Below are 8,638 nucleotides of genomic sequence, written 5' to 3'. Positions count from 1 at the left end.
TTTAATGAGTTTAATTTCCCCCCTTGGACAAAATACGATGTCAATAATGCTGGTTTTTACTGAACTACCAATAATTATCAGAATTGTATCGAAGAATAATACCATGTCTTGTAGTGTGTTTGTTTATGTATGATTGATGTAGTGATAATTTGCATAAAATATATATGTTTTATCGACATTTTTTATCCATTAGTATCTTAATTCTAAATTATCCCACTTTCCATATTTCATTAATTTTAAACATTTTTTAAAGAGTTAACTTTGCATATGTAGACTCTTAATTTTTTCCTAATTAAAATTAATTGGAGAATATGAAAGTCTAATTGAAGTTTCTTTCCCCTTTCTTTAAGTCTTTCTTCAAAAATTTTAGAACTGAACCCTCAGTTAAACACTTCTAAGGCTTAGTTGAGCCTTAATTAAGTTAATTGAGGGGTTATTCTAGATAAGGACAAGCTCCTATTCTTTTCTTCTTCTTTTTTTATCAGTAAATAATAAATTATATTGATCAAATGGATATGTACTGAAACTCCGGCATAACTGAGAGGAAGGAAGCAAAACTTCCGTCGACAAAATATACACTATTACATCAAAACCTAGGTATTCCCAGGGGCAAAAAGTCATCAAAACTAACCAAAACCAAAAATCAAAAATGCAATAATAAAATATCTTAGAACTCAAATCATCACTAGACAGAAAGCCATAAAAATGATGGATATCCAATCCAAGAGGAATCAAGGCGCATCACCCTATTCTTGAAAGAACTTTATCTTGTTTTCAAAAGCTCCATTTAGGATAAGGAAGAGGTTTCCTTGTTCTAAAAGGATATTTTGGTATTAGAAGGTTAGGGCTGGCCGCCATTCTCCCCTATAAATAACATGTGATAGCTCTTGAAAAAGAGGAGACACAAGAGGAGAGGGAGTGTATGTTCACTTTAGAGAGAGAGAGAGAACAAGCTAGCTAGAAAGAATAAAGGAGAAGAAATGAAGAGAAATGGAGGAGAAAAATAAGAAAATCTTGCAATTTAGAGCTTGAAGATTCAAGCTAGGATAAAGGAGGGATCATTTGAAGAAGGGAGAGACCCAAACCTCAAGAAGATCGACATAAGTCTCTCATTCTCCAATTCCTCTTTGCATGATTTCATAATATTAAGAATGCATGAATGGTTTTGCATCAAAATCCTCTTATTTGCATACCAAAGGTAAAATTTTTATATGTGATTACGCGTCAAAGTTGCATATTTAGATGTTTAAAATTGTACATTAGAGATTATATTTTTAATAAAATGCCTAAGTATGTTCAATATTTTAGCATTGCGCCCAATTTATAATATTTAATCTTATTTCAAATAATTTATAGATTTTTGTATTTTATTATTGTAAGGAAAATTAAATCCAAGATTAGAATATACGTGGGTCGTGAGCATGAAGAGGTATCGTGTATGTGAGCATCAAATGAGATTACGCACCATAGGCTCTCTTGGACATTTAAAGAAAAATCAAAAAGAAAAATATGCATATATACATTGTGCAAAGAGTTGGGCATCAAAATTAAATCAAGGTGGCCATGAGAGTGCAATGTGATAGGCTTCAATGTAAGATGAATGTCGACTGGCCTGAGGTCTTCAAGTTGAAGAAGAACCGGTATTGTGCTAACAAAAGGAAGAAAGGAAAAGTCAAAAAATGTGGGCTGGGCTAGGCATTTGAAAAGTGAGTAGGGTTGAGGGCGCCTAGGCCATGGGTCTCCATGAGGCGCTCAGTCTCTCTCTCTCTCTCTCTCTCCAAGGCCGAATTGCTAATGGAAAAAGGGGCTTTTGATGGGCAATTTTTTAATGTAAAGTAATCTTAGGATATAAAGAGAGGAGGCTAGGGTGGAGGGGGGAGTTTTTTAGGTTTTTTTTTTTTTCATAGCTTTTAGCAGGAGGAGAGCTGGGGAGTTGAAGAGTGTTGTGCCGAACAGGGAGGAACATCAACTTGCTGCTGTGCACACTCACAGCCTACTCATTTCTCTCTCTTTCTTCCTCTTTCTTTCTCTTTAATTAATTAGTTTTGCTACTTGTTATTTACATTACTATTAATTTAAGTTGATTATGGCATTGAATGTTCATATTTAAAGTATTTTTGGGTTTATCTCATCGCCCTTTCATCTTATCTCTCATCTTTCTTTTCTTTTTTGAAGTTATTTTAAAGTTCATTTTTTTTGGAGTACCATTAATTTTCAAATTGTGTATCCTTCTTGCTTTAAATTTTAAAGTTCCTTATTTAAAAATCTTTATAGGGATTTAAATATTTTCTTTGGGTATTTTTATTATTAAAGTTGGTGTTTTGATCTTGTTAGAGTTTAATCTTGCTTGGGCTTATGGTTAAATTTAGTATTGTTATTGAGTTGAACTCTATTTGTTATTTTGCATAGTTGGTTTTTTATTTAATTGAATGATTGCAGTGTTTATTTATTTCATTATTTTGGCATTGAATATGGGATTTAATCAGTTATTTTCATGCATGTTAATCTTTAGTTAGAGTTTAAGTTCTATTACAAACATCTCAAAAAACCGAAAAACCTAATCTAAACCATGTTCAGTAACCTTTTTACACAAGTTTGGAATTAAATTGCATTCCCTGAGGGGACGATCTGACCTTTGGGCTAAATATTACTTGACAGAATTCCTATACTTGGGATCGCCTTTGCGCTGCTCATTTTTAGAGTGAGTCAAGTTTTTGGCATTGTTGCTGGGGAATGCCAAATTTAGTTTCAAACTAGTGTTTTTCCTTTTTATTTTGCTTTTTTCATGAAAAAAAAAAGGTTTTGAAAAAATATATATATGTTTGCACCTGCACCATGCACACTTATGGATTTTTTGCAGCCTACAAGCACCACCACACCTTCTTGCATTGCTTTACCACATGACACATTGAAGCCTAGGGTGTTATCAGTGATACCCCAATTCCTCGGGGTAGATTCTGAGAGTCCGTATCCACATTTGATAGACTTTGAGTTGGCCTACACTACCTTTATTGGAACTAATGAGTATATCAAGCTCTACTTATTTCCTTTTTCTTTGAAGGATAAGGCGAAAATTTGGTTTAACTCGTTGAGGCCTAACTCTATTAATAGTTGGACTAATATGCAGCGTAAGTTCTTACACAAATTCTTTTCTTTTCAGAGAATCTAGTACCTGTAGGAGTATATTAGTCAATTTATGCTAGGCTTGTTGAAGAGGTTCAAGGATCTAATAAATATCTGTCCACATCACGAGTTTGAATCTTGGAGGTTAACCAATTATTTTTGTACAGGTCTTACTCTTGAATGCAAACAGTTTGTCCATAATATGTGCAATGGAGAATTCTTTAGAAAGGAACCGGATCAGCCATTGTCATTCCTTGACTAATTAGCTGAAAATGTTAAACACTTGAATACACAATATAATTGGCACCAATGGCAGTACAACCTCTCAGCGCAATCAGTGGTGGAGATAAATATGAGTTCAAAGAGGAGAATGATCTTCAGGCTCTTTTTGTTGCACTGTAAAATAAGGTAGAAGAATTAAAAAAGGAGAGTAGTTCTGATCAGATACAATCAGCAAATTGGGTTAACAAAGCTCCAAATCAGCCATTCTCGAACACCTACAATCCTGAACAAAGGAATTACCCAAATTTCTCATGGGAGAATGATCAATCTGGTCCATATTCTTCACAGTTTTAGCAGCCTCCTCAGTCTTATGCACTACCTTTGCAGCCAACATATTATCCAAACTCTCCTCCACATCAATATCAGCCATAACAGATTTATCAGAGTTACGAACTTCAAGGATTTCAATATAATGAAACTCTTGTTCCATCGACGACATCTTTTGAGAATAGCACGACACAGATGGCTACTACACTTCAGGAATTTATGCAGATTAATACTCAGATGATAAATGAATTTTGGGGCACCATTAATGAGTTGAGCATGCAATTGAGTACCCTAGAACAAGGGGAATTTCTAGCACAACCTCAGTCTGATTCTCAAGTATACCGACAACAACATCAACAGGTATATGATGTCTCAAGGGATTCTCTTGAGACAGAGAAGGTCGTTGGTACTCTGGTAAGTGAAGAAGAAGTTTCTCAATCTGAGATACCCATCAACAGAAAAATAGTTATCCCGACACCTGAAGTTGCAACTGAGACAGATGAAGTTAAAGAAGAAACAGAGGAAGCGAGCCCAGAATTGAAGGAGTCATCATCCCAGCTAGATACTCAAGTGCAAGTGACAACCATGGAACTGTCATTACCTACTGTAGTACATGTCAAGGATTGCAAAGAAGCAAATCTCTACAACGGTAAGTTAATTGGTGCACCAGATGAAGAATTTGAGCAGAATGGTGAGAGTTCAACTTTCAAGGAAGCAGGTAAAAATTTTAATGTTGATGCTTCTTAAGAACTAAAGTTAATTGTTCCAACAACTTTTCCTTAAAAACCGGTTCTTAAAAAAGTAAATTCCCTAGAAAACATACTGAATGAAGGCCCTTTCTTGTTAAAACAAGAAAGTCAATCTACACATGTATTGTCTGGTATTTTGAAGAGCATTAATTCATTTGAGGCTAACTTTCGTGTAGGTAATAGGACTGATTCATTGTGGCGGCTCAAATTTGAAGACCCACCAGTTCAATTTATAAAACTTCACCGACTAGATGAAATTCTTCTAGAGCCTCCGCCAGACAGACTATGATGTTTTTCTTTCCTTTCTTTTCATTTTGTTTTACCTTGTTTTATTTTTAGTCAATTTTCAGGTACATTTTTCCTTAGTTTCATTTTTTCTTTTCCCTCACTTCTCCACCCAGGTATGTCTCTACTTCCCTCCTTATCATCTCTCCCGTCTCCCCTGTGCTTTCATATTGAGGATAATGTTTCACTTTAGTTTGGGGGGGGGGGGGATGAGAAAATACATTGAAAAAAAAATATTTGATTAGGCCATGATTAACACTGACTCATACCCTTTACATACTTGCATATAATCTAAGAGTTATACACTTAGGTTATTTACGTGTAGTTTTTCTTTATATAGCTAATTTAGGAATTGTAACTCTATGAAGGTTGACTGGTAGTTCATTCGTGTTAATCTGGTTATATAAACTTTTGTATTTACATGGTATCTCATGAGACTAAAAATACACATTCACATGACTTGTAGCACTTAGGGCTCCTTGTGAGCACTAAGAGAGCGCCCATGACAACTATGACACCTTGTGAGGTACTGTTGAGCCATTTATCATTCTTTTGAGTTTTGATGTCAACTCAGAGTTCATGAAACTCAACTTTCCTTTTTTTTTTCTCTGGATAATCTTTGTACACTAGTCTCGATTTTTGACTTGCTAGCCTAGAGGTGACATCTAGTGGGGAGATAGAAACCTAGGTCTTGTAGCCTACTCAAGATGTGAAGGCTGAGCTACCCCTAAAAATAGACTTATTTCATGGACTCCTGTTCGAGCTTAATTCACATGAGTGGTATGAAAACAACAAAAGAAGTGTAATGATTGTCCTAACTGACCATGAAAAGAAAGAAATTAAAGAATGAGCAGAAAAAAAAAGAAAAAAAAATGCACCAGAATGAGGTGAAAGATTAATATCTATTCCACACAAATACAACAAAAAGTCAGGGACACGACACATATTCTCCATATATGAAGACTCTTCAATCACCTAATGCTTCAGATATATTCATGCCTGATTTGTGAATAAGTTTATCTAGGGCGGTCTTGGTTGGATATGACGAGTAGGTGAGAAGATGTTAGGGTGAAAGACATGACACCTCACAAATAGGTTGGATTCTTTTTGAACTAGTCCACTCCATATATTTAGTGTTGTTCCTTGCAATATGTGGGATGTTTGATCATGACACTCCTCCTCACATATGACGAGTAAACACATCCTTTTTAAGTGTTTTTTAGGGTATACCAATTACGCCGAGTTAAAACGACCGTTCTGTAGGTGCCCATGGATATCCTGGGTGTAACAAGTCATATACATTACACATTCCTCGAGATTTCACATATTTATACTCGAATTTATACAGTTACATTAACTTTAAATTGTAATTGTTGGTTAACTTTATATGAGTATATTAATGGCTATATAATGATGAAATTTGCATAAATGACTTGCTTCGAAGTTGCGTGAATTGTGTATGAATGAGCGTGTGTGTAATCTGGTGATATTCCCGTATGTGAAATGGTATATTTGGGTCACATGTGCATTCATTTAATATTCATTGGAAATAGTGTTTGTGGGTATCGTCCTGGATTTCATTCGTGTTATTTGCTAGAGACTAACAAAACGTTAATTAGGGGGTGTGATTACGCGTCAAAGTTGCATATTTAAGCGTTTAAAGTTGCACATTAGAGATTATATTTTTAATAAAATGCCTAAGTATGTTCAATATTTTAGCATTGCGCCCAATTTGTAATATGTAATCTTATTTCAAATAATTTATGGATTTTTTGTATTTTATTATTGTAGGAAAAAATTTTGAAAATTAAATCCGAAATTAGAATGTACGTGGGTCGTGAGCATGAAGAGGTGTCCTGTACGCGAGCATCAAATGAGATTATGCACCAAAGGCTCTCTTGGACATGTAAAGAAAAATCAAAAATAAAAATATGTGTATATATATACATTGTGCAAAGAGTTGGGCTTCAAAATTAAATCAAGGTGGTCGTGAGAGTGCAATGCGTTGGGCTTCAATGTAAGATGGATGTGGTCTGGCCTGAGGGCTTCAAATTGAAGAAGAATCGGCCTTGTGCTAACAAAAGGAAGAAAGGAAAAGTAACAAAATGTGGGTTGGGCTAAGCATTTGAAAAGTGAGTAGGCTTGTGGGGCTGATGTGACCCGGCCACGCACAATGTGAGGGTGCCTAGGCCATGGGCCTCCATGAGGCACTGGGTCTCTCTCTCTCCAAGGCCGAATTGCTAATGGAAAAAAAGGGTTTTTTATGGGCAAATTTTTAATGTAAAGTAATCTTAGGATATAAAAAAGGAGGCTAGCGTTGAGGCGGGAGTTTTTTAGTTTTTTTCATAGCTTTTAGCAAGAGGAGAGCTAGGGAGTTGAAGAGTGTTGCGCTGAACAGGGAGGAACAACAACTTGCTGCTGTGCACACTCACAGCCTACTCATTTCTCTCTCTTTCTTCCTCTTTCTTTCTCTTTAATTAATTAGTTTTGCTACTTGTTATTTACATTACTGTTAATTTAAGTTGATTATGGCATTGAATGTTCATATTTAAAGTATTTTTGGGTTTATCTCATCACCCTTTCATCTTATCTCTCATCTTTCTTTTCTTTTTTGAAGTTATTTTAAAGTTCATTTTTTTTGGAGTACCATTAATTTTCAAATTGTGTATCCTTCTTGCTTTAAATTTTAAAGTTCCTTATTTAAAAATCTTTATAGGGATTTAAATATTTTCTTTGGGTATTTTTATTATTAAAGTTGGTGTTTTGATCTTGTTAGAGTTTAATCTTGCTTGGGCTTATGGTTAAATTTGGTATTGTTATTGAGTTGAACTCTATTTGTTATTTTGCATAGTTGGTTTTTTATTTAATTGAATGATTGCAGGGTTTATTTATTTCATTATTTTGGCATTGAATATGGGATTTAATCAGTTATTTTCATGCATGTTAATCTTTAGTTAGAGTTTAAGTTCTATTACAAACATCTCAAAAAACCGAAAAACCTAATCTAAACCATGTTCAGTAACCTTTTTACACAAGTTTGGAATTAAATTGCATTCCCTGAGGGGACGATCTGACCTTTGGGCTAAATATTACTTGACAGAATTCCTATACTTGGGATAGCTTTTACGTTGCTCATTTTTAGAGTGAGTCAATATGTTCTTTAATGTATGAGTTAAAGCTGCATTTTTTTTTTTTTTTTTGACAAATATTACCTTAAAGGCATAATTTTTAGGATTTGATTGCACATGATTAACCATTACTGCATGTTTAAAGATATTTGTATTTCAAGATATGCTAGTCTAGTTTTGGCATGGAAATCAAGGTAAAGCTTGGATTTATAGGTCATACGAGTGTTTAAGGCTCGAAAAGGCTTAGAATTGCAAGAAAATCCAAAGAAAAATATAGTGGAGAGGGCTTGTCGAAGCTTTCCCGCTTGAAAAAGGGAGAGGAGAGATTGGAAAAACATAAATTTTATGTACATGGGACATTCAAAGGTTATAAAATAGGTCAAATAAAGTTCCAAAGGTCTAAATAGGTAGAGATATAGGTAAAAAAATGGCCCCAAAATAGGCCAAATTCTATCGTTGTCATGGTTGCTTGCAACGGTCGGCCAAGTATAATATATGTCATATTTGTGGGGTTTTGGGGTAATTTTTTGGTTAGAAAAGATTCTTGAGGTCGAAAGGAGCCGAATACAAAAAAATGACATTCAATTCGAAGTTCAAATGAAAAAAAAATATATGGTCATTGGAAGTTTTAGGGTTTCAACATCGGGGCTAGCGACTCCTTGGAGGCAATGCTAAAATAGTAATTCCGACAACAACCTTTACTCGGAATGTGTTGTGCATGTTCCCTCCCTTGATTGGTCAACCAATTCACTTGATTTTTATTTTTATTTTATTTTAATTAATTAATTTAATAACATGATTAAA

Source organism: Malania oleifera, chromosome 11 (assembly GCF_029873635.1).
Source record: "Malania oleifera isolate guangnan ecotype guangnan chromosome 11, ASM2987363v1, whole genome shotgun sequence".
Classification (NCBI taxonomy): domain Eukaryota; kingdom Viridiplantae; phylum Streptophyta; class Magnoliopsida; order Santalales; family Ximeniaceae; genus Malania; species Malania oleifera.
The sequence above is the reverse complement of the archived record's forward strand: the minus strand, read 5'-3'. Positions refer to the sequence as shown.